A 26011-nucleotide genomic window follows, 5' to 3' on the forward strand; every position below is an offset into this window, starting at 1 on the left:
TGAGCAGCATTTCCCTGGTGTCATAATGCTGATGTAACAGGGTAGTGAAACACCGGGGATCTTTCTGTCTGAACCATGTTGTATCATTGTTATTGCTGAAGTTTTGCTATTTTAAGCCACAAAGCTCTATACAATCCAGTCTAAGTAAATGGCGAGTAACTCCGTCATATCTGATTTCAAACCTATGAACTGGTGAGAACTGTATTAATGCAAAACTATTCTGGTTCATGAGACCCTGCTCCAAACAAACTGGATGCCATGCGGTAATCCAAGCAGTGTGTAACATTATAAAGTGTATAAATAGCCCTTGCCGGCCTTCGCCTGGGTGTGTCGGAGGGGCAGGGGGAATTATAACACCCTTGTTTGCCTTAGAAAGATGAGCTGAAAGCTAGCAATGGGTTTAGGCCTTGAATTTAAATTCAATTCTGGTTTCTGCCACAGTACAGACACTAAAGCCGGTCAGCTCTCCTTAATAGAAACCTCAAGAGATCTTCAGCCTGCACTGCCTTTTTCGGGTCTTTAAGTAACACCCATCAAACCAGGGTGCTCGGTTCCTAAATGGTGGTCCCCACTTTGCTGCCTGACCGCAGCATCCCTGCCACCAGCCCACCAGGGATGGGTTTGCCTTCTCCAGATTTGGAGCTGCCTGCTGCATTGAAACCAACTCACCCAGCAGCATCCAGTGCACCTCATGTTCTCCCAACTTTTCCAAGAAAAGACTGATGTATCTGCAGATTGAGGTGCAGAGGCCACAGAGCCACCAAAACAAGGACAAGCAATTCCCCAGATGACCTAGCAAGATGTGGCCTGTGTGGGGAGACCCTTTGAGTGCCTGGAGGTGATGGGGGAGTGCATCAGCCCCCAGGTTACAGCAGCCTTGCCACCGAGGGCTGAGCCCCAGCGTCCCCCTCGCCCAGGGCGCGGGGTGAATGAACTCCAGAGCTGGAGTTTGGAGCGGACACTATGTCCACATTCTTCAGCTCAGGGCCGGGAATGTCAGCTCCTGTCCCGATGCCAAGGGCTTGCATTCCTCGCCGATGCTGCTCCCAAAAAATGCCAGCCCTGAATGGTGCTGGGAAGAGGGGTGCCGCTTTGTCCGGGGGGACAGGAGGAGACGTGCTAAGCCTACAGAAAAGCCTTTACTGTGCTGGCGGGTGTGTGGCAGAGCTGGGCAGGGGCTAGCATGTGTGTGCTCGCCTGTGTTTACTAAACACTGCTCCCGGCGAGAGGGAATGGCTGGAATTCAGCCCCCTTGCTCCCTGCCAGACCCCAAGGACACACGGGCGAACCCAGGGAATTTGCTCCTCCAGCTTGTTGCCATGGCTGCATATTTCAGAGACCCAAGCAGAAAGAAAAAAAAAAAAAAGGAAGAAAACCAAAACGTTTTATTGGGAGGGAAGAAAAATAGCAGGGGGGAAAAATGCAGAAGAGTAATGAGAAGGACTAGCGAGTCCAAGAAATGTATTAGATCATCCTTAGAAACTGGTGTCTGAGGAGTTCTCCATAGCTCAGGCTATTCTAATATTTATTGTGTGTTATTTAAACCATGACTCCTGGCACCAGCTGGGGCTCAACGGCACTGCATGCTGTTCAGAAACATGAGTAAAAACTAGTCCTGGGCTCCAGGACCACTTGAGAGGTGCTGGAAGAAACCCACCCCCATTGGCTGCATAAGGCAGTCTGCTTCCAGGTGAGCTGCTGGCAGGATTGCAGCAGGGGTATAGGTAGCAAGTGGGACACAGTACAGAGCTGGCAAGCAGAGTAGTGCAGGATATAAACTATGAGCAAGATAAAATCCTTGGAGAGGCGAAGCAAGGACAGGCCGGTGGCTGGCTCCAGCGTGAGAACACAGCTGAGCCAGGGCAGAACTTGCTTATATGCCTTACTGTCATTGATCGAGCAAAGGTGAGATGCAAACCTGCATGCAGGCAGGTATCCCTAGTTCCTCTGATCCTGAAGGGACTTGCTTATATCGGTGCACTGGGTATTTAAAGTCACTCCATGGGAAGTTTTTATGAGCAGGTTTCAGCACGCGGATTGCGAGGATTGTGGATGGCTCCCCACGCTTCGTGTCCGTGACACTCCAGCAAAGCATCCCTTCCTCATGCAGAGGCAATGCAGGGCATCGGGAGCCTGGAGTTCCCACTCTGGCCAAGATGATGCAAATCTGGCTGGTTTGCCCCTGCAGTACCAATTTGGGTTCGCACAGGAGCACCAGGCGTGCCAAAACCCAGCTGGTTTTAAAACCCTGCAATGTTATGGCACCCTTGGCTCTACTCCTGTCTCCTGGGAGGAATCTGGCTCTGCAGCAATGTTTATTCTCTTGTAGGATTCCCCATCCTTGGTGTTAATTACAAGATACAGGCGTGGAATGAGGGTGCCACAGTCTCTGCTACGCGCGGCTTGCCCCCACACTATGGCCTCGCTGGGGCCGGGAGCACGTTTTCCCTTGGGATGAAATCCGAGAAAAGACGGCTTTGCCAAAGGCCAAATTGCAGAACAAGGCACCCTAACACCAAGTGCAAAGAGGCACTGCCAGCACTCGGCGGGTGGCCGGGGACCATGCTGGGGGGGAAGCACTCCCCCCGCCCTGTGTCTATACTCAGCCTGCCTGAAGGACCACTGCCAGACCCCCCCAGCGAGATGGGGCTTCACGGTACCCCATCGCTCCTGCGGGCATCCTGGCAAGGGTAACTCCCCGCCGCCCCCCCAACTCCGTGCAGCGGGACCCGACCGGCCGCCGAGAGGAGGCGGTACCCGCCCCGGCGGCGGCCAGCCCGGGCGGGCAGTGACACCTAGTGTCCCGCTCCCCTCCGCCGCACCGGGGTTCTCTCAAAGCCTGTTCGGTGGTCGATATTCTGGCCCATTTCTCTCTGCCGGGGGTGAGCGGTGTCTTCAAAGCACGGCTCGGACGTGGGGATGGTGAAAAGCAGCCTCGGGCCGGGGGGGTTTGATGGACAGCGAGCGAGCAGGAGGTTCTTGCTGAAGGTTAACCCTCCAGTGCAAGGACCTGTCACCCCTTGTCACAGCCACAGTGCTTCTCTATCTGTCCGGTTATGGCACCGAAATTAGCTGGATGCAGAAGACACCTGCCCTCCCGTACTTAAAAACTGCACGACGAATCTTCTGCTTGTACCACCCTCCTTGCTGCAAGTACCAATTCGACGCCAGGAGGGCTCTTTATAAATTGCATTTAGTCAACGGTTTCCCATGTCTCAGTGTGGCAATGATGGTTTCCAGCTGAGGGCTTTTTTGCATGATTCATTACAGAGCATTTCTCCCTGTCTGGTTTCGTTCCACGCACAATAATGGGTCTTTAATGCGGGCCTTGCTGCTCTCGCCTGCACGTGCAAGACAAGGCTTATAAATTAGGGGTAGGGAATCTGTTGCCCTCTCTAGGAGGGATTATTAACATGAGCTGTGAGATGCCAATATTCCAAAATAAGAGCAGTCTTGAAGCTGAACAGCATGACTGTAAACTTTCTGCATGGCTTTCACCCCATAAAAACGCCTGTAGATGGTGTTCCAAGAGCAGCCTTTTGCTTTTAGTGCCGTTCAAGAGATGTTAAGCACCGCACCCACAGCAGAAAGCTTGTTTCCCCCTGACCTAACCCTCATCCCGACCTGTGTGGAGATGCCTCCAGTAGGAAACGGGAGATAGAATTAATTTCTGTGATCCATCACTGGATGCTGTGTCCAGTCCTGTCACCTGCAGCTCAATAAAGAAGCCAAATAAATGGAAAATGCTGAAATAAGACCTGTGGAAACCATCGAGGTCAGGCTTCTGCCTTACAGGGAAAGGCCAAGGAAACAGAGCTTATTTCGCTTATGTGAGAGGAATGACTAATCATGGTGATCACAAAGTGAGAAAGTTCCCAGTAGCCGGTGATTTTTAAAGATGATGAAAGCTGGTGGCAGGGGAAGCTGAGGCAAAATGCATCAGGGTGAGAGGCAGCTCTGCTCTGCCTGGGCACGGGAGAGCCCACAGCTGCCCATCCCTGCTCCCTGCAGGACACAGCCCCTTCAGGTCCCCTGCCTCTTTCTCCCTTTCTCAATAAATCTCCACCTGACTATCAAGAGCGAATGTTGGACAAGGAGTGGAAATAACATCTGAGCCATGCAGCTGGGGACGACTCACAGCTGGACTAAAATCCAGCTTTGCAGGGAGAATGGAGGCATCCAGCAAAGAAACACTCTCCATTTCTGCAGTCCGTTAGGTCAGTGACTTGCGGCTGAATCACCTAGTCTAGAAAATGCCTGGCTTGGGATTTTTGTCACAACAGTGACAATGTTAACCAGCAGAGGAACGAGCTTGTGGAAATGTGCAAGGGTCCTGCAGATCACTTCTCCACTCTTGGAAGCTGTCATCCAAGATGGGGCAAGACCTAGCCCAAGCAAGTGCCTGCTTATGGGATCCCTCCTTGCTGACTCTGGGGCCTTAAAAGGTTTTTCAGCACTGAAATCTATGTGGGAATACTGGCTATTTTATGAAAAGCATTTAAAAAATGTTTGGGGGTTTTTTGTTGTTGTTGCTGGAAGGAGTTTGGGGTATACATGACTTCACGTGGCGTGAGCTGCTGCAGAATGAGTGGTCCAGTGGGAACTCTGAAAACACCCAGGAACAGTTGGATGGGAGGAGGCCAGGTTGTCTTTCCACAGCCTTTTTCCTGACCCTTACCTCATTTTCAGGATGAGGATCTATGAAAACATGGCAGCCCTGTAAAAAACAGAATACAGTCAAAAGCACAAAGCATTTTAATGAGGCAAAACATCCTGCTAAGTCTTTCAGTTTATTGGTGTTGAGTACATTCCAAGCCCAAAGAAAAGGACGCAGAAAGAATCTATTAAAATAGCTGACTTATGGGATCTGCAACATAAGCATGATTAAAATGGATCTGGTTTTATCTACATGAGACTATATCAGCTACAGGAATCTGTTTTTCAGAAGTAAAACATATTTCTCTTCAATAAAAGGTGTCCAGTTGAGCTTAGGGTGTAACAGTATTGCCCAGGGCTGGGGAGAGAAGCAGATACCTTAGACTGGCCACGATATAATACTGACTCAGATCCTATGTGTGGCTGAGGAAATCGATAACCAGTACTCTCCTTCATCCCCATGGGCAGGTTCTGGTGAGTTTGAACAGCTTCTGCTTTGGTCCAAAGGCCACCAGAAGCCACGGGAAGTTCCTGTTGTCCACAATGAGTTCATTAGTACCACCTAACATTCACCATAGTGAATGTTACACCAATACACCAATACTTACACCAATAACTTAACTGCTGCCATATCTGCAGGATCTAACCATAGGTGCCCAGCCCACAGATCAGAGCTGGAGTCCAGGTGTCTCACTGGTGTGTGGGCAGAGGCAAAAATCTCCCAAGTATTCCTCCTGCTGAGTCGGAGTCACCTAGGAACTGCTTATTTGTAGCGTGCAGGAGAGTGTGGGCATCTGAATTGGGATCGCAGGCAAGAGATTTCATCCATGCAAGATCCAGAGTCCAAAACACTTGCTAGCAAACGGGTCTGTTCATCCCCTGTGGGCAAGGAGTGAGTGGGATTTGCTTTTTCCCAGCCACTTTGTTGGCTGGTGCTGGTGATACTGCAAGAATTGCAAAGGCACTTGGCCAGAAAATGGGAGACAAGCATTAGGTCTCTGCAGCCTAAAGAAATTCAGACTCGCTGCTCCCCAAAACAATCTAAACCTTGAGAGGAGTGTGAGAGTCATGCTCTCGCATGCTTCTTCCTTTGATGGGTCCAGGGGTTCCACAACGTCTTCTGTAGAGGGAGTGGGATTTGGTGAACTGGGTGAGTCGGGTCAGTACTTCTCTCTGGTTCTCATTCACAGTATCTTTTACCCTAGTGAAAATGGGGATTTTGATACTTTCCCAGAAAGGAAGTAAAATATTTTCCACTTCCTGGGCAAATGCTCCAATTGTGCTTTTGTAAAAGAATGGTGGGATACAGTGACTCCTACAACTAATTATCTCCATTCCCCTATTGTGTGGGGGCTCTGAAAGACCCTGGTAAACCATAAAACAGCTCAAGCTGCCAGAGCACAGGAAAAAACTTACATAAGTGATCTCTAAAACATGACCACATAACTTTATAACTGCTGTTCAGCTGACTTCCCAAGGGAGAAGGGAAAGGCACATGGAAGCTCGAGCTCTCTGAGGATGGGTGCTGCATTTGGAGTCATGTGCTGAACTACAGTCAGTGTAAGGTCTGTTGTTTCAGCAGAGATGTAAGAAAGCCCCTGAAGACAAGTTTTGAAGGTTCATTTGCAGGTTCAGGTTGGCTGAAAAGCCAACAAAAGACTGAACAGGAAACAGAAATCCAGGAGCACCAGGCTGCCCCCGAGGCAGCTCTCTGGGGTGCAGCACCATTGAGCTGGTCTTGGGTCTCTGCCACCGAGTGATTCTCAGGACATTTGTGCCAAGGTGGTTTTAACACCGGGGGTCAGGGGTTGATTTTAACAGCAACAGCCCTTTGATGAGCTAGAAAAAACCCAATATTTTTCAGTCTTGTCCAGAGCACACTGGGTCTGACAGCTTGCGCTAGCCACAGATCCAGACAAAGCCGTACTGAAGACAAACCCTCTGACCCAAGGTGAGATGGGGTATTCTGTAAGATGGGAAGTGTTCCCACCAAGCTGGGGCTGGCAGTATCCATCGCCGGCTCCTGAGATCCGGCATCCCTCTGCCAGGAGGGAGCTCTCAGGTTCAGGTGCCTGTTTGCCTTCTCTGCTTCCTCCAGCAGACTTCTTTCCAATTTACTCTCAATTTTGTCATCAAAATGGTTTATTTGTCATTTTCTGGCCTGTCCTGATACCAACTCTCACCTGAGCATTCAGCTCTGATTGTCTGAGCACAGAACAAAATGTAACAACATTACAAGCCTTGTTGTGCAATCCATGCCTTAAAATGGCCCCAAATCCTGGCATCTATTGGCAAGGAAAATGCTTCAGATGACACACACCCCAGCCAGCATCCCATGGGAGTCCCGAGGAGGGAAGAGGTGACACGACCAGCCCCCAAACGCAAACAATTTATTTCATATTTAGCAATATCATGGTGTGCAACACCCTTACAAGGCAAATAAAGGAATGGCATGTGCCTTAACAACCACATGCTGAAATCGTATTCTGATGCTCTGCTTTCCTCCAGACTCTGCTTGCTTAATGCCATAGTAGCTTTCAGTTAGCTTAATGTTCCCAGGATGTTTTTTCCATTAAATGCTACATTTCCAGGAACTTGTATATGGCATATCCCCCTGCTGCTGTGAAAGCAACTTTTCCTCTCTTTATATATTCCAGCCTGAGTGGTCCAACTCTGCAGTGACTGACCAGCCTGCCCTTCCTTCTCACAGGCAGCTTTATGGACCTGCACGCACAATTAGAAATTAAAAAAAGAAAAAGTAGACATCTGTTGCAAAGGGCAGCAGGCTGGAAGTCTGAGGCTTTTTATCTTTGCCTCAATGCTGGGTCTCTGCTATTCCAGGAACAGGGGACACCAGCCCTCCCAGCTAGTGCCTCCTTTTTATGGTTGATGAGATGGGGTAAAAAGAGTTTGGGGGGACTGGTTCTGTATGTTTTGAACTTTGAAATTTCAGCTCCTCCCTACCCTGGAAGAGTCCATGGGTGACTGCTGATCTGAGTGAAGCCATCTATTTATTTATACAATTCAATATGTACTCCCTTCCCTCATTCTCAGTTCTCCTTGGGCTGTGGGAAAAGGGATGGCAAATTTAGAGATGCGGGAGAAAAAGAGCAGTAAGCCCCCAGTCTGTTCCACCCAGATGAGAGAGGAGAACTGGAAACCCTGGGACACCTTGCTCCATGAAAGACAGAAGTGGAACACTGCTCAGGAAAAGGCAGCAGGTGAAGCACAGCAAATGAATGGGTTTTATCCCTACTCAGAAGTTTATGCACATGTCCTTGCCCATGGAAAGGGGTTCTTGCTGCCACTACAGAGCCCTTTAGAAGTTGCCTGAGAAGGTAAATACTAAAGAGCTTAGAAAGCCTAGTGCTTATACAGTCTCAGTTATGACATCTTTTCCTAGGTCTCCCAAATCTGAAATATCTTTTGCCCATTTCTAACGACTGACTATGAGCAAAGCCGAAGCTCCACAGCATTTCTGTGGAGAAGCCTGGCTGGCAGAGGTGTTTGTACAAGCCATGAGATGAAGGCTCTTGAGCCATGTTGGAAGCCATCCAAGTGCTGAGGTCACCTGGTACTCGTAAAGAAGAGAAACTGAAGGGAAAAATTTTCGAAGACTGATTGAAAGAGGCAGAAGGACTTCATTCCTGTGTCTACGTGAAGGGGCCAGTTCTCCTCTACAGGGAATGTTACACAGTCGTTTACAGTCATAAAGAGGAGGTGGGAAAAGCCACCCTTTATCGCAGCAGTGTGTGTAAGCGAGTCTGGACATGGAGCAGTCGTTACTAAAGCCCTGTCTCCCACCTTCCAGCAATATCCCTATATCATATATCTTCCATAAGGTCCTAATATATCAACTTCTCATTGGTGCCATTAATTGTCAGCTATTTGCTTTTGCAGATTTGTTTTACATCCAGAAATGAATACCAGCTCTTCTGTGCCTCTCGGGACACAGTGGTGGTAAATGCTGATACAATCAAGCTCAGAGCACGAGCAATGATGCATCCCACTGCCTAGCCAAGCAAAACTTTTCCATACAAGTGCTGTAAATTCACAGCTATTGCTAGCAGCTTTCCATGGAGAGACTTTGTGTATCCTCTTGCAATATAATCTTACCCAGAATGGTTTTGAAAGACCGTGAACTCGATCCTGCCAAAAATAGTCCGTGCAGCCAAAAAAAATCAACAGAAGATCTTTAGCATTTGAGCTGGCCTGTGAGTTGCATTTTTCACCTTTTTCAAATGATATGTTTCTTGACATCCATGAAACCTTCCTTTGACTTCTAATACCCCTGATTATTCTTCTAAGTGTAGCAGACTGCATTTTAATTATAACTTCAGGGCTCAGCAAGCTATCAGCTTCATGGGCATAATGGAACAGACACACCAGCAATGACTTTAGCCCTAAAAGCGTCTGTGCGCAGGCTGGCAGATGTGTCCTAAGAATGTGTTTATTTGCGTTTGGTTTATGTGGTTTTGGTGACCTTTTGTTAAAATCAGCCAGTGACTTCCAGGAGGCAAGTTACATACTCACTAAAAAGAAATGCAGTAAAATAATTAGCACGGGTCCTTCTGCTGAATATTACATTTCTGCTGAATATCATATCCCTGTGTCCAACGCAGGGATGACTGAGGTTAAGGTTAAAGTAACGTTATCGGTGGACAGGATGGCTGTATGGATATTGCCACCTTGTTCCCAACAAAGAATGGCAGCCCAGAAATGGATTAAGGGGAAACTAGGGCACAGTGACCATGTGGGGCTTCCTATGGGTCCTGTCACCATTACAGTCTGTTTTGTAGCTGAGGAGTGCCTGCATTTTCCTGTCTCTTCTGCCAAGTCTTCAACAAGCCCATGGGAAAAAAAAGAGTTGTTTGTCTCCTGCCTGGTACCTATACCACGTTCTTCAGTCTCGCTGGGCTCATCCTACCTGCAGAGAGCAGCAGCAATTTCTTGCTGTTCCTTCATTGCACCAAAAAGACTGGAAGTGAAGCAGGGATGTCTCAAAGTGAGAAATCCATGCCTACACTCAGGTGGCTTTGGCAGCATCTCAGCATGTAAACTGTCTGCTAACTTCACCCGAGAAGGCTATCAAAATTTTGCTTGGTCTCTGGGCAAGCCTTTCAAGGGGTGCGTTGTTGAAACCCAGGTGAGATTGGCTCTGCCCGAGAAAATACCATAAGTGCAAGAGGTAACACTGTACTAGTTACCTTTGAGTGATACGCTATCAGGATGTTAACAGCCTTCTGTTCTCACAACTTGAAGCATGGTTAGTGCTACTGTGAACAAGAGTCTTTAAGAGACTAAACAAGGATTGTTGCTGAAACAGGCTAATTTTGTATTCTCTGCATTTCTCAAACAGAGCTTGGTGCAAATTCATGCTCATTTAGTGTATTAGTTTTGCGAATGCTTTTGCAATGATTTTTATCAGGCAGTTCAGGAATCCTAAGCCAAAGACGAGCCTCAGTTTTGGTTTTGATCACATCAGACACTGCAAGTTGCCTGGCTGTCTGTGAGTCCCTAAGTGAGGTGCATTAGAAAATACCAGGAGTCAGAAATTTAGACTATGTCTGAACGGCAAATAAACACACATGCCCAGACTTTGGGTTTAGAGGCTGAGGAAATGGTCTGTGGAGAACATGTGGTATGGAGGGCTCTCTCTCAATAACCAATGCTGTTCAGGCTGGTCCACATCCACCCAACTAAAGACTTGCATGTAAATTGCAACTCTATTTTCAGTTTGCCATTTTATTGTTTTATGCCTCATGCTGCTAAGTAAGTGATGTTTATTGTGGGGATGTGTGCAAGCAATTTCTCTTTTGCCACAGTGATTGGAATAGCAGGACTTCCTACACACTTTCCAGTCTTAGGGTTACGAGCTGAAAGGCTCGCTGATTAAAAACCCTCTGTGGCCAATTAGCCTGCAGTATCCTTCTGTCACAGTGTCCTATATAGGTACGAAATTCCTCCTGGCAGGTCAGAGGGGAATGTACAATTCAAAGCTATTAACTGATTTAATGGTCATAAATGAATATTGTGACACTTCTGCTGAAAATCTCAATCAAGCAGGCCGCTACCAGCAATGAATTTGCTAAGACTGAAGCCATTATGGCTCTTTGGGGAGTCCAGAGGAGCTGGAAAGCGGCCAGGTCCAAAAGCAGGTAGGAAGGTGATGATGGAGGCAGCTCTTCCATCATCAGCCCGGAGGGGTGAGGGAACAGGCGGCATTTAGATCAGACGTCAGTTCAGAAAAACAAGATCCACTTGCTGAGCCCATTGCAACAGCAGTTTTGCGTTTCAGGGAAAGGTGGACATCTTGAAACGGGGTTTTGTGCCAAACTGCAACAGAAGTACTTACTTTTGAAATTCTGCACAGAAGAGGATTTTGGGAAAACGTCAGGAATGTTTGTATAGGAGATTCAAAGTCTCATGCTGGAATTTAATGTTGTTTTTGTCATTTGACTTGATTATTATTGCATTATTTCAAAGTATAGCAGCTGTCATGCAGCACTGCTGCTGGCATCTCATACTATAACACAGCAGACGTGTTTACAGTTTAGATTTTACTTTAGGATCATTATAGGCAGCAATGGCTTGGCTGGGCTTGAAATAACCATCCTTTGTAGATCAAAGGCCCTCCTTTGTTACAGTGAAATGAAATGCTGCAGCTATTTCTTAGCTCTGAAAGGAGCGTAAGGGCAAGATAAAAGAGAAAAGCAGATTAAAACATTAAACATAGCATCAGTACACAAAGGTTAGAAAAAATTACCAAAAAAGGAAATTTTCTTAAACTAAAATGCTGGTATTCCAGAAGTATTTCCAGCTAGGTAACTTTCTGATCGGTGTCAGTTACTTCAGGGTACCTTTTCCTGGGATGTTTTGACAAAAGTATTTCCAGCCAGGCAAAGAGCCCACGCACACACGGCTGCCGGGCCACCTCTGGCCGGGTAGGCTGTAGGTGACGAAGACAGGTTGTGATAGATGACCAGGACAGACTGTGGGGCTGGAAAGGTACGGGATGGACGAGATGGCATGGATGAGAAGGAGGGCCGTGTAGGGGGCTAAAGGCGAGCGTGAGGCCATTCGGCAGGCTGCCTGCGGTGTGGTGTTCACCCCCTTCCAGCGCTCCCTCAGGAACGAGCCCAGAGACCGTCCAGGCGCCACGCATTGAGACTGTGAGGCACCCGCAGGAACCAGGGGCCGGGCGGGGCCTACCCCCTCCTCCTCCTCCTGCTCCTGCTCCTGCTCCCCGGCACCCGGCGGGAGAGGGCACCCGCTCCCCCCCCGAGCCGGGACCGAGGAGGGGTCCTGAGGCGGCGGTGAGAGGCCGCCCACCCTGTCGCCGGCCGCTCCTCGCGCCGCTGGAGGGGCGGGGCCGCGCGGCCGCGCGTGCGCGGGGCGTGGGCGGGGCGTGCGGCGCCGCGGAGGAAGCGGCGCCAGCGGCGGCGTCGGGCGCGCGCAGCCATGAGCGGCGGGGCGGGGACTGGCGGTCGCGGCGTGTGAGGGGTTCGGTGGGGCGGGGGGGTCCCCTCCCTGCCTTCCCCCCCCCACCCCCCCCTCCCCGGTCCCTGCCTGCCTGCCTCCCCGCGGAGTGATGGTGCCGGGGCGCCGGGGCGGGGGCCGCGAGCCCGGCGGGGGGCGGCGGCGGCGGGGCCGGCCCCTTGCGGCGCCGGGGGAGGCGGGCGCGGGGCGGCGGCGGCCGTCGTCGTCGTCGTCGTCGTCGTCGTCGTCGTCGTCGTCGTCGTCGTGGTCTTGGTCTTGCCGGGTGCGGGGCCCGCGCCGCCATGTCCTCCGTCTCCTGCCGCTGCTGCTGCTCCTGCCCGCCGGCGCCGAGGGCCAGGCCGGCCCCAGCTCCGGCCCGCACGCCGCGGGGCCCCCGGACTGGCCCCCCGCCGGTCCCGGGCCCAGCTTCAGCCTCTACCTGAGCGAGGAGGAGGTGCGCCGGCTGATCGGTGAGTGCGGGCCGGGGCCGTCTGTGGGCTGGGGGCCGGGGGTCCGGGCGCCCAGAAGGGGATGAAGGGAGTTCTGTGGGGTTGGGGTGGCAGCTTGGGGGTCGGGAAGGCGATGGGGGAAGTCTGTGGGACTGGGGTGGGGATGGTGGGGGTCAGTGGGACTGGAGGACCGGGGTGGTGGCTGTGGGGGTCCAGGAGGCAACGGGGATGTCTGTGGGACTGTTGCGAGGGAGGCAGGTCTGGGGGTGTAGGGGAGGATGGAGAGGGCTGTGAGCAGGGATGAAGGACCTGGGGCTTAGGAGGGGATGGGGGTCTATGGGTCTGGAGTGGGGTTGGGTGGGGTGAATCGGGGGCTCTGTGTGGGGTTCTGTAGGATGGGGAAGCAGGGTATCATGGGGAGAATGGAGGAGTCTGAGGAGTCAAGAAAGAGTCTCTGTGCTGCCCTGCGTGTGTGTGGTTGCGGGTAGGAAAGGGTCCTGGGCTTTATACTGATGGTGAGGGGTTCCCTAGGTCCAAGTGACTGGGGATGGTGCCCTGTGGGAGCAGGGTAAGCCCTGGAAGAGGTGAGTTCAGGCTTGTGATTTAATTAGGAAGGCAGAGGGCAGAGAGGAGACCTGGCAATACTTGGGTGCGTGTGTGAAGGGAATCTTAATTTCTAGGCAGGCTGACAATTGCTGCAGAAGTACTTGGAGACAATTCATGAAGTCCCTCATCTGGCCTGCTGCAGAAGGCTTTCACCGTAGTTTTGTGCTTGGAGAGTCTCTGATTTAAAGATTTGTTTTCTGTAGGCTTTGGCTTGCTTAAGCTCTTGTTTAGAGTTGGTGGCTGGAGTCTCAAAACAAATGGGTTGGTATCCCCAGTGATTTGTTTTTCATCAAGTGTCCTGTATCTCTGTAAGCTGAAAAACAAGCAATGCAAGACTGTATTTGCATCAAATGGACAAAATAAAAATATCTCCAGTTAATTTGAACACTGTAAGCACGTAGCTGGCCAAAGTCAGGGGACCTGGTGAGTGAATAACACTGTAAACATTTTTTCCCTTATGGCTTGCTCTGGTGATTAGTATTCTGTTGCTGTCATTTTTACATTGCATGTGCTTGCTGCCAGATGCTCTGTTAGAGATAGAGGATAAAAATGTCAGGCTTGCTGTTTAGCTGAGTTTCTAAACAAGTAGTTAATCTTGGAAATACCAAATCGTAAGGTCTGAGCTACCCCAAGTCTAGTGCCTGAAATCCGTATTAGTTGGATTTGCTCAGACTTCCATGGTCTACTAGCATAATTATTAATCATTGAGTAGCAACTGAGGAGGGAAGATCTGCTGTTATTATTATATCTAAGTTAAATTGCATCCTGGAACCTCCCTTGTGGGTGTCTGTTGCTAATGTGGCTAAAGTCACTTATTACTCAGGCCTTCTGTAGCTGTTCTATATCACTTTGAGTATCTGACACTTAAGGATCAGTTCTGCTTCTGCGACCCCAAAAGCTTGGATAAACTGGAGTCTAATGTGGAGATAAACTGGCACTTTTTTCAGTTAGTGGGATTCAGATCCCTAGAAATCTGTCGTAAATGAAACTTTCAAGATTTACCTTGTGTTGTTGGCATGAGCAGATTTAATTTTAGGGGCATCCTTTACACGTACTAGCTGGTGTAGGTAAGGTGTAGTTTAACGAGGCATCTAGACACAGGCAATCAAATCTCACAGACAAATCAAAGTCCAAAGGGATGGACAGGTTTGTTCCACGTTTTCATGCTTCTGAAAACAAAACAAGCAATTTTAAAATGCTCAGTTTTGTAGTATCTGAATTGTGTTTACATACAATCAAGTTTGTGGTTTAAGTGCTCATATCGGTGTGCATGAACTTTGAAAGAGCAGGGAGGTGTTTCAGCTTCTGTAACTTCTTTGAGGAAAGCCAGGGTTCAGCGGATGCTGGAATAGTCATTCACAGTGGATAGGAAAATGATGTTGCTTGTGAAGCAAACCATTAGGTTCAGTGAAGCTGCTAATATAGAAGCTAGTTTCTTTGACCTTTTGTTTCTAAACAAACTCTGTCTGTTACTGTCTTGCTGTGGTCGAACAGAAAACTCTTAGACTTTCTGAAATGCTCATAAACCCTAATGTTATGTGGAGTTACTACAGCCTGTGGTGTGTTTTCATGCTTCTTAATATCATCCCCATACATCTTTAGATGACAAATTTGATTTGGAACAAATGTAAGCACGTGATTGTGTGTGTGTTAAATCAGCCATAGACAGTGATATGCTGCGTCCTCTGTGCAAAGCTGGAGCATCCACAGGGTGTGGTGTAAGGTCTGCGGGGCCATACCCACACGTGGTCTCTCCACCAGTGAGGCTGTACCAGTTCAGCAGCACATTTGAGTGCTTCTGCTCTCCTCAAAACCAGAGTTCGGTGTCTTACAGAACCATGGCCTGTGTTTTTAATTAGGTTGTGGCTCTTGTAAATGAAATAGAGACTTGCTTAAGATTATTTGTGGCTGCTGTTCTTTCTGTGGCGTGGAGGCAGGACAGATACTATGGTTTATAGTGAAAACTACCCGCTACTTTCCTGTATGCTTATGCCAGATTTCCACCATTAGGCTATGTGATTCTGACCATGTGTCTGCCTTAGGATGAATGGTTTTGAAATCTTCAGAACTTTATGGAGAAGAAAACTAGAGAAAACGGGCTTGTCTTGTTGTGTGAGATGGATTTTTATTTTGAAAAGCTGCAGAGTTCTCGTGGTCTGAAAGCAGGACTTGCTATATAGCAGGCAGATGGCGTCTCCATCAGAAATACCTCTTGCCATTCCCGTGGAAAATGTTCGCAACCATCCAAACTATAAGCCTTTGGGGAAAAAAAAAAAAATTGTGGTTTTCACATACTTGAATGTGTCAGATTCTACTCACTCCAGGCAGGATTCAGTGATAGATGGGATAAAGGTAGAAAGAGAGAGAGAGAGAGGAGTTAGTTAAGGGGACTTGGTTGAGATGACTTCAACGATGGCAGTGGGAGCCAGAGGTGTTTGAGTGAGAGCACGGGTGAGGTACAGGGTGATGGAGAGTCAGGGGGCAGGAAGAGAAGTGTTGCTTGCTGGAGAGAGACATCCAGAGCACCACAACCCTTTTTAGGGGTGTCCGTGAACTCTCTGGGCACTGTGATCTGTAGCTTTTTTGAGTTGGTTCATATGGACAATCTTTTTTTGGCCTGCGCATAAACCTGAAGAAAGTAGTGTTAGTTTTATGGAGTGGCTAACTATATAGGCATGATAATACCACCTGCTCGTATCACTTTTTTCCAGCGACAGCCCTGTGATGCTAAACACGCAGGGCAGATGGTATTAAATTAGTGATGAGTTATTCAGTAGGTCTGTACTTGATTTAGTGGCTTTGATTCAAATTTTCCTGTGAAATCAGAATGTGGTGTTTGCCTAATGTTGAAATGCTCCATTGATCTGCTTTTCACAGGATGCTGTGATATAAAGGCACATGTATCCCTGCTTTGCAGGTAATGAATTAAGGTTTAGAGAATAAGGTGAAAAACACCCATTAATATTAGGTAGCTAGCTTTAATAATTAAGGATTTTATCTGGTCTGTTTAAAGTACAGAGCATTATTTAGCACTTAATGCATTCATGGTATATCTCTTAGACCTTGAGTTCCCAGCAGCTCAGCCTCACAGGAGACCTTGGCTTATACCCTCTGAGTATGAGGACCAGAATGAATAGCTGCCTGGGAGGATTTGTCTTAAGTAGTTTTTCTTGCATTGTAGGCAGTTCTTTTTGTGGCGTTCGTGAGATGGCGCGTAATTGTTCATGGCAGCAACAAGATGCTTAAGCAGTGAGGACAATCCTTTCTGTTCTTGCAGGGGTGGTTTTTTGTAGAATACGTACCTTTCAGCTGTGAAATTGGTCTTGTGGATAGCCCTCGTCATCACGTGGCTTTGGTTCTTTTTAGAGACAGGTCTAGCTTGAATGCCAAATGTGACTTCAGTCCCATGGGGGAAAATACCATGTTATGACGTACCTAAGGGCTATCATAATGCATACATACGAGGGGGCTAAATCAGAATTACAGGAGAATCTTAAAGTCAGAAGTCCTACACTGTTTGCATTGAGTTTGCAAACTTAGTATTCTTTGGCCTAGTTTCTTCTGCGTAATCATATTGAATGCTGTCTTCTGTTGGTTTTATATTTGCACTTGCTTAATTACAGAGTTAAATTAATATAACACTTATGTGACTTTTTCTTACGTGTTCTAGAATTTCATTTGAAGCCAGTGTGCAGCTTACTAAAATGAGTTGCTTGATTGTAAGATGCAAACTTGATGCAAAAATCTGTTACAGCAGAGGGTGGGTTGTTTGTTTTTTAAATTGTGCTGCTGACTCACAGAGTGGTTGAGTTTGGCAGGGATGTCTGGAGCTGATCTGGTGCAGCCCCCTGCTCAAGCAGGGCTGCCTAGAGTCTGTTGTCCAGCACTGTGTCCAGAAGCTTTTGAACATCTCCATGGATGGAGAGTCCACCACCTCTGTGGGCAACCTGTGGCAGTGCTCAGTCACCCTCACAGCAGAAGAATTTTTCCTGATGTTCAGGACGGACCTTCCTGTGTTTCAGTTTGTGCCCATTGCTTCTGGTCCTGTCACCAGGTACCACTGAGAAGAGCCTGGCTCTGTCCTCTTTGCACACACCTTCAGATATTTGTGTATGTTGATGAGATTCCCCTGAGCCTTCTCTTCTCCAGGCTGAACAGCCCCAGCTTTCTCAGCCTCTCCTCATAGGAGAGATGCTCCAGTCCCTTTAATCATCTTTGTGGTCCTTGCTGGACTCTCTCCAGTAGCTCTGTGTCTCTTGTGTTGGGAAGCCCAGCACAGGACCCAGTACTCCAGGTGTGGCCTCACCAGGGCCGAGCAGAGCCCTGGTAAATTACTGACCAAATGCAGCTTTGTGAATTTCAGATGGAGATTAAACATCTCCTACTTAATGCAGCAGTTGATCAAGTGATGTCTTAATTTTGTAGTGTGGAACCGGTTGCTTAATGTCACTATTTTGGGGAGCGAGCAACAGGAGTTCATGTCAAAAGTGCTTTATGGTGCTTGCACTGCGTTTGTTGTGACTGGAAATCCTCTTGTTCCTTTGTCTGTCACCTGGTTAGTTGCCCTTGTTATGAAAGGGAGCTGAAATTCAGCATGCTGGGATCAGCCGGATGTTCAAAGTATTGAAAGGTTGAAGTATTTCTTTCTTGTGATTCTTGAAACGCCTCAGGGCCTTGTTAAAAGCCTACCCATGCCTGTCTTTGACAGCATCACTACCTAGACCACCACTAGTGAGCTAGTGCTGTGAGTTTTGTTAGTAGCACCCAAGATAAATTTCCATGCGAGATGGGTAACTTACAGGTGCTTGTACATGGTGCCTCTTTAGGACAGAAAAAATCAAAGAACCTCTGTGTAGCTGCAGAAGGATGAGGTGTCCACTGAAGAGCGTATGTTTGAGTACCGTAAGCTCCTGAAGCAAGTGTCTATGTGGTATGTGACCTGCAGTTCAGAATCTGGTTCTGTTGTATAATCATGTTCTTAAATCTTAGTTTTCTAGCTTTTAAGTGCTTGACTCTGAAGAATGGTAGCTTTTTGCATGTTGTATGCAAAAATAAGTGTTGTGTTGCTATGGTCCACATGCCTGTCTTTGCAGAAGTGCAAAAACCTGCACGTTAATGCTTCGTTTTACCGTTTGAAAGGGACTTAAAGATTACTGTAGGTGCACACTGCTGGATGGAAAGCAAGCTTCTAATTTTGACAGATGCCATGCACTGTAACAAAACTGAATTGCTGATGATGGCCTGAAAATATTCTGATATGTTCCACTTAATTGGAAGTGCTGTTTTTAGGATAACTATTTTATTACCTTGCCCTGTAAAGCCCTTTAGCCTAATGATAGTCCATGATTGGTGCTTATTAGATGGGCTTTTTAGTGTTGCAGGTGAATGTCACTCAAGTCTGCTTTGGAGAAATGGAGGGATTAAGGCATTTGGAGGGTGAATGCAGCAACATCTGGCCACTTGCAAGCTGCAGCAGGTTGTGACAAGTTAACTTGCATCATGGAGCTGAGCAATCTGTTTTTGTTTTGGAGCCTTTCAGTGCGCTTGGATCCTTGTCTGTCTGATTTACTGAGTACCATGATTCATGTCAGTATTGTTTTGAGGTTTATGAGAACAAGCTGCATTTGGGGTTCCTCTGTCCTTTTCCATTCTGTTACCTTACTTTCAATTTGCAAAGTTCAACTAGCGTGTGGATAGCTGTTTCTTTGGAGATGTGTGTAGTCATATAAACCCGCTGCAATATTTGTAATGCTTGCAAACTGGCAGAAGAATATGCTCCTAGAAGTTTGAAAGAGCCTGTGGAAGGCCATTGGGAGTAATGCCAGTGGAGGCAGCTTCTAGCCTGGGTCAGGTTTGCTTTGAAATAATTTATTCAGTGTGACTGCATTAAGAGGGAAGCCTGGGAAATACTTATGCCCTTGTGTGTATTAATCTACTTGGTGTTGCAGAGACGGGTGGTTGATTTCCGTGGCCTGCTTATCACACCAGCTTGTGTGTTAGGATTCAAAAATGCTGGGGGCTCCATCTGAATCCTACCCCGAGAAAGCAATTTGCTTCTGCAGATTGGCTCTTCAGGAGAGACTGCATGGACAGCAGGCGGCTTGGCTTCCTCGCGCGGCGTGCTGTCTGCACTCAGCCCTGGGAGGAAGCAGCCATTTCAGCTCCCAAGAGGCCAAGGTCTGTCTAGTGATAAATGTTTGTGGCTCTTGCAACATTCATGTGTCAGGGACTTGGAAGAAATTCTGACCTCTGAGACTGAAGGCTAGGCTGATGGGGGTGCCAGGGGGTGTGGCGGGAAAGAAATCCCAAAGCTGTGTTCCTCACTGCTGTGGTTTTACACCTGCGTTCTGTTTGGCAGCATGTTGTTGATCGTTGTTGATTGTTTGGCCTCTTCGAATACATGCTCTCTCTCTCCCTCCAGTGCGTGGACAGAATGGGAACAAGGGAGAGGAAATGGAGGCAAAGAGCTCCCTGCATGCATGAGAAAAGCCAGCAAGAAGGACTCGCTGTACTGGGAGGAAGGCAGGGACTGAAACTGCTCCTAAACACCACCCGGGCAGAGGGAAATACAAAAGATAAGGATCATGCTCACATGCGTGAAAAATCCCAGTGTGGCATTTTCCTGAGAGTGGGAGCTGTGGAGGCAGCTATACTGTACACTCTGGTGTGTGGGTACTTTAAAAGATGAAGTATTTGGGAAGTCTTGTGTTTCTCTCCTCCCCTTCTGCTATTCAGAGTTGTGCTTGGATACTGGAAAAGCTGTATTAATGAGGCAAGTTCCAAATGTATCTTGGTTCACAGTTGTTCTGAGCTCTAGCAAAATGGGGTTGCTTGATGACTAATTCCTACCTGAACTATCCAGACTGAAATATCACTGAGGCTCCTACTTTTCTTGCAGTGGAAGGGTCTTTAGTTAGAGGCTATTCCTCTAGTAACTTAGTGTGCAGTACTAAAATTGTGCTTGAGGTCTCAAATGTGAAAGCAGAGAGTGTGTAAAGGGTGAAGTGCATTTAATGAGTTGTGCCTGATGATTTTTTTTTTTTCCTTTTCTTCCCCCTGCCCCCGAATGGCAGAAGCACCAGCAGCTCCCATGTAAGAATGAATGCTAGCACTCTCTGAAAATGTCTTGTGGCGGTACAAAGGGCGTGATGGTAGAGGCTTCAAACGCATTATTTCTCTTCCATCTCTGCCTTTGTCCTTCTTTCAAGCGGATAACTCATGTATTTGCACTGACTGCTTTGGAGATCTGGGAGCAGAAGCAACAGCATGAAACTAATGTGATGCTTTAGAGTTTTACTGCCACTTACTGAGTGTTGAATAGCCGTAATTAAATTAACCAGTATATTGATTTCACCATGCTGCTTGGGAAAGATAAGAGCACTAACATAAGCATTGGAGCTGCTCTTAGGCTTGAAAAGCTGCAGCCGCTCAGAATATGTAATGCCAGCAGTACCAGTGAAGCTGACCAGGTTGATAAACTAAAGATAGTTATCCTCTCAAAACTGTTTTAGCCTTTATGAAGCTAGTTGATGGGCTTGTAGGGTAATTCCTAATAAAAGAAAAAAATACTAAGCTCCATGGCTTTCCTGAGTGCAGAGATTGCCTCAGAAGCGAATAGACCCATTTTAGTTCACGTGGAGCTTGGTTTTGCATTAGTGTCACTGTGATGGACGTCTTCCAGTGTCTCAACAGATGTGAAGTCCTGTCGGTCACAGAACTAGAAGCATGAGTTTTGAGGCCGAGCGGTCTGATGCATTGAGGGAAGGGGGTGTGTGGTTTTTAAAATTTTTTTTTTTTTATTTGTACTCAGTTGGGTGCTTGTTAATGAAATAGTCATGGCCACTGGCAGGGACACCGTTCTAAAGGTGACTTATGCTGTTGTACCTTATGGTCTTGCCTACAGGGATAACTGAATCAACATGTGGGTGCATTACTCTAACTAAAAAAAAAATTTAAAAAATGAAGTGGCACAACTTCTGTGGGTAGGTGACACTAAAATACTGCAAATGCACATTATTCACAAGTCCAAATGATGTCTGACATAACCTTGAGTTTTGGCTGGGAAGATTATACAGCAGTTCAGTTCAAAAGCTTTGTGATACTAGTAAGCATTTGATCCGAAGTTATTTTTTTTTGAGGTGTGTGCTCTTGGACAACTGTGGTTCACGTGGATGGAATCTTTCTTTTTGTTTTCTATTCTTAGTGTTTACTTTCATTCTAATTCAAAAGGAGCATCAAACTTCATGTTACAATAATTGAGACATTTGCCAATACTGATAAGTTAAATTTTTATTTCATAAATATACCTAACTATTCCATGTGCTAAGAATAAAGTTGTTTAATTTGCTCCTTAAGGCAAGCTTTATTATTTTTTTTTTATTACAGAGTTCTCTTTCAGTCACCTCCCACTCCGTATCTGCACCATTCCTACTCCCATCTGTCCCATTTCCCCTTGCCTGCTGTGTAGGTTGCTGGCACTAATTTTCCTCTACCTTCAAATACCCGTCTCGTGCATCTCTACTGCATCTTTCCTTTGGAATCAGCCCTTCAGCTGACTCATGTACACTGTTCTGGCTATTAATAGCAAAGTGACAGCTGGTTTTGTTAGGAGTTTTACTAGCTTTTCTTCCCCCCCCCGCCCCAAGTTTCAAATGGGGCAAATTTCATTTAGAAGGTGTTCTCAGAAGCAGAGTTTACTTGTATTGTGCCCTGAGGTAAAATGTGTTGTTGGCTTGGTCGTGTTCCCCCCGCCCGCCCTCCCCCCCCCCCCCACCCCCCCCCCCCGCCAATTAAGGAGAGTGTCATCTTCTAACCATTTTCACAGTGGTCTTTATATCCTACCTATCAGAAAAATGAAGATTTTTCTGTAGGTGAAGGAGGAGAGAAGAATAAACAGGCAGGCTGTTGAAATGTAATTGTTGCAGCTGTTCAGAGACAAACAAAAGGGTAAACAGTTGGGTCCTAGGAACAATGAACATCTTTTTAGTATGGATTGAGTTAAATATTGTGAAGTTCCTTATGCTTTCGCTTCAGCAAGTGCCATCTCCTGGGGGAAGCTGCTTCTTGTAGAAGGGAAGAAGTCTGCTCTGTGACTTTCAGAAAGGCCTTTCAGTGGGAAAAATCCTGTTTGCCTGCGGTGTTGACCTTGCAAATTCTATTTAACAGCATCAATAAGGTGAATTGTGGGTGACCTGTCAGTGAGGATTCACGAGGAATTAATGAGCGCTCTCAGCTAACAGTTTTTCCTCTTGTTTGCTAGATGGTGGGAAGCTTCCTACTAAGATTTTCTGCTAGGGAATCTTGCTTGGTTTTCAAGGATGCAATCATTGCCTTGAAGTTATGTTCAGTATTTCCTCAAATTGAATGCCTTGCATATTGTATTCCATCTCCAGCTCACGAGACATTAACTCTGCACAGGTAACGAAGCCATTTGTGTAAATAACCATAGTCCATATGCTCTCTGCTACTGCTGGGTGGAGTTAGGTGAGCTTGCAAAGCAACCGTGCTATTCACAATGAGGTATCAGCTTCTGGTGGGAGAGGTTTTCTGTGAAGGTGAGAATGGATTTAATTCTGGAGCCTCGCCAATCAGTGTGCTTGTTATCTTAACAAGCTAATGTTAGAGCAATTCCGCAAGGAGTTTGCACGTTTCAGTATGCTTTGGTGATGTGTCAAGCTGTGGTTTTGTTTCTAGTCTGTTTTCCATGCACTTGATACTGTGGAATTTTTTTTTTTTTTTTTCCCCCCAGGGTCCATGGTACTGGATTATAAGATGCTTATTTCTAGCAAAGTTTAGAAAAGTGGGTTGGAGAACTCTTTGGCTAGATAGATGCATGTAGGCAATGAAGAACTTCATGTAGAGGTAGGAAGTTGCCTCCCCAAATGGGGGATTCTTTTGTCTTTTTTTTTTTTTTTTTTTTTTACTAAGTGTCAGGTGGGTCACCAGGGGAAGGTCTATTCAACAGTCAGGGAAGAAATGTTTCTAAACAAAAGGTAGAAAGTGTGTTAGTGAGTATCGCTGGATTTGTGCCTGCTGATTTGTCTTTCAAGCTTGATACTGAACAACATCCTTTGATGTTTGGGCACCTGTGTTAGGAGAGTGAAAAGCGGTTTCTTCATCATCTTCGTGTTGCATAAGATTTAACTTTTTTTTTTTCCTGGGATATTTTTCATCAGTCATCTTTTCCAGAGACTCATGGCCTGTGAGACGTTTAAAAGCAAGTATTTCAGCCCAAATTCCTGACCAACAGCTATAACTGGCAGACCGTACCATTGTGGAAAACTTAAGTAAAAATGCAAGTAGAAGGCTATAATCTGTTTTATTAAAGGAAAGTTCACTTTCATTGTTGTATATACTGGATATGTACAAATAGGATATAAGAAGTTTTTTATGTGTGTGTATATATATTCAGATGCTTAGTATTACATTTCCAATCATTTGCTGTTTTCTAAATGAAATTGATCCATGTGGATCCATTCGTATTTGATTTCTTCTTTTTTTTTTTTTTTTTTAACTCCCAGTTGTAGTTTCAGCCCAGTGTAAGCTGACTGTTGAAGTGAAATAATTAAATACATTCAAACTAAGAAGGCTTGCTCTGGGAAAGTGTTCTCTCTACCCTGAAAAAAAAAAATGTTTCAGTAGTCAAGAGCTGATTTTTTTAATTCTTCAGCCATGTTTCCTTGTGCTTAGGCTGATGGTGTGAAAACAGCAGAATTTTTCCAGCGCGTGTTTGTAGTACCTGTTGCAAAAAAAGGAAAGCTTAGGATTTAAAGTCAGTGTTTAAGACTTATGGTGCACTTTGAATGAAAGGAAAATGGAAGGGGGGAAAAAAAATATCTTTCTTCAACAAGGTAAACTGTCTGGTGCTGGGAGAATCCTGTGTGTTTATGCGGTAGGTTGCACAGACTTGGGAAGTGGATGGTGGTGAAGGGATGTTGAAGCTTGAGGTTCATACTCTTTCATGTGGATGTTCACTCTGGAGTGGAAGCTTCTGGTCTGGCCAGAGGGCTAACCCAGATGAGCTGCTCGGGATTGGAGGCATCATTCTCTGGAGCACGTAAACCTCTGAACAAATAGAATATTTATATAAAGATAATAGCTTGTTTAACTGTGTAACTCTAACTTATTTCAGAGGTTGTGAGTCAGGAAGCAGGAGTGGCTTGCGGTGTGAAGGCTGTGGTGGTTTGATGTCGCACTGCAAGATTTCTCAGCTGCTTATGAAGAAACTCTTACAAATTACAGATTAGTGTGTTAAGAAAACAGGCACTAAATTCAGTCATTTCTGTACAGACAGTAATCTACCAGAGGGTTGGGTAGGCAGCTGGGAGAGCCAGCTATCGTTACCAGATTGCTTTTAATGAAATACTACTTTTTGCAATATGAATATTAGCCCTAGTCTAATAGCAATCTCATCTAACTCTGACACTGCACATTCAGTTTCTGTCTCTTGATTTTAGACAAAACCTGCCAGAATTATGTTATGATGAAGTAATTAAGTAATGAAGTGTAACCCCAGGTAACAGACTCCTAACCAGTTGTTGTCTTTAAGAAGAATGTGTTATTACTAATGCGTGTTGTAGGATAGATTTGCTTCATAAAAATAAAATCTAATTTTTCCCATGCTGAGAGAGGCAAGTTTCTTTCGTATCTTGTGCTAAAAAAGAGTTAAAGCTAGACTGCATTTGCACAAGGATGTTTGAAAAGAAGTGTTTTGTTAGGCTGCTAGACTGACATGATTCAATTTTGTCATGAACACAAGGGCTGCCCAGCATCTTTTGCATTTGGGAATGAAAATTGGTCTCTCCCCTTCCTTTCTGAGCTTCTTCAGATGTTTTGTTATGTTAAACAGTGCAAAGAATGACAGACTTTCTCTGTGGTGCTGCTTAAATTTACCTTTTTGTTTGTGTTCAACTTAAATTAATTCTTTCAAGTTTGTGCCCAAGGGTGGGAGGTACAAAGATGTGGAAGTTAATAATGAGATTTAGGGGTTGCCTGAGTAAAAGGGTGGTGTTTTTGCCTTGAAATCAAAGCAGAGCATTGGTCTTACTGTTTTCACGTGGGTTGGTGTAGGTTAGTCAAGTCCAAGTAATGAGAAACTACATCCTTTAGTGTTGTGCATTGTCTGCATATGGACTTGTTTAAGGAGGCTTGCCAAAGCAAAACTGCAGCTGATGTTTTAAAACTGTTCATCGTTGATTGCCAATATACTGCTTGAATCAATAGAAGCATTTCTGAAAAGCTTCTTTTCCTCCCCTGCAGTTCATGTAATGCAACAATTTTTTGGTATTTCTTTGTAAGGTTCTCCGCCCCTTTCTTTATATTTTACTGCTCTGCCTAGAAAATGGTTATTGAAGAACTGCCCATTTTCTCTAGCTGTTTGTAATGCATCTGTGTTTTTCTTCTAGAGCTACCTGTTTTTTCCTTTTATCATTCCATATATGACATAAAAACATTACATACCAATTTGGGTTTGTTCCAGGATGCTGGTGTATGTGTCCTACTTAAAGTGCAAGGTGGTGGAAGTGTTCAACACCTGAGGAGGAACCTGACATCTTGCAGAATTACATTTTCCCTCCCCTGCTACCAGTCAGGAGGTTTTTAGCATAGTAGTTTAGTAGTTTACCAAGCATTCTTGAAATCTGAAACAATTGGGAAAACGAACCTTGTTTCTAGCTTCTTTTCCTCAGCAACTTGCTATGTAGGCTGATGACATCTTACGCTACTACTGTGTTTGAAAGAGATTTACACATTTTAAAAAAAGTAAAAAATTGAGGTCGCTGGCTTAGGCTGTGTATTGACAGTGACTTGCTTAATTTGATACC

The 26011-nt window shown here is 46.2% G+C and overlaps 1 protein-coding gene across 1 annotated transcript in view; it reads left to right on the plus strand.

Moving 5' to 3' along the window:
- The first annotated feature begins 12355 nt into the window (after positions 1-12355).
- The window catches only part of RYK (receptor like tyrosine kinase), a 64043-nt gene continuing 50387 nt past the window's right edge, over positions 12356-26011 (plus strand). Inside the window, exons 1-2 of the mRNA XM_030028714.2 lie at positions 12356-12370; positions 12407-12605. The gene's annotated coding sequence lies outside the window, so the exon portion shown is untranslated. The remainder of the gene's footprint in view (positions 12371-12406; positions 12606-26011) is intronic.

The sequence above is a fragment of the Aquila chrysaetos genome, chromosome 10, assembly GCF_900496995.4.
Source record: "Aquila chrysaetos chrysaetos chromosome 10, bAquChr1.4, whole genome shotgun sequence".
Lineage (NCBI taxonomy): Eukaryota > Metazoa > Chordata > Aves > Accipitriformes > Accipitridae > Aquila > Aquila chrysaetos.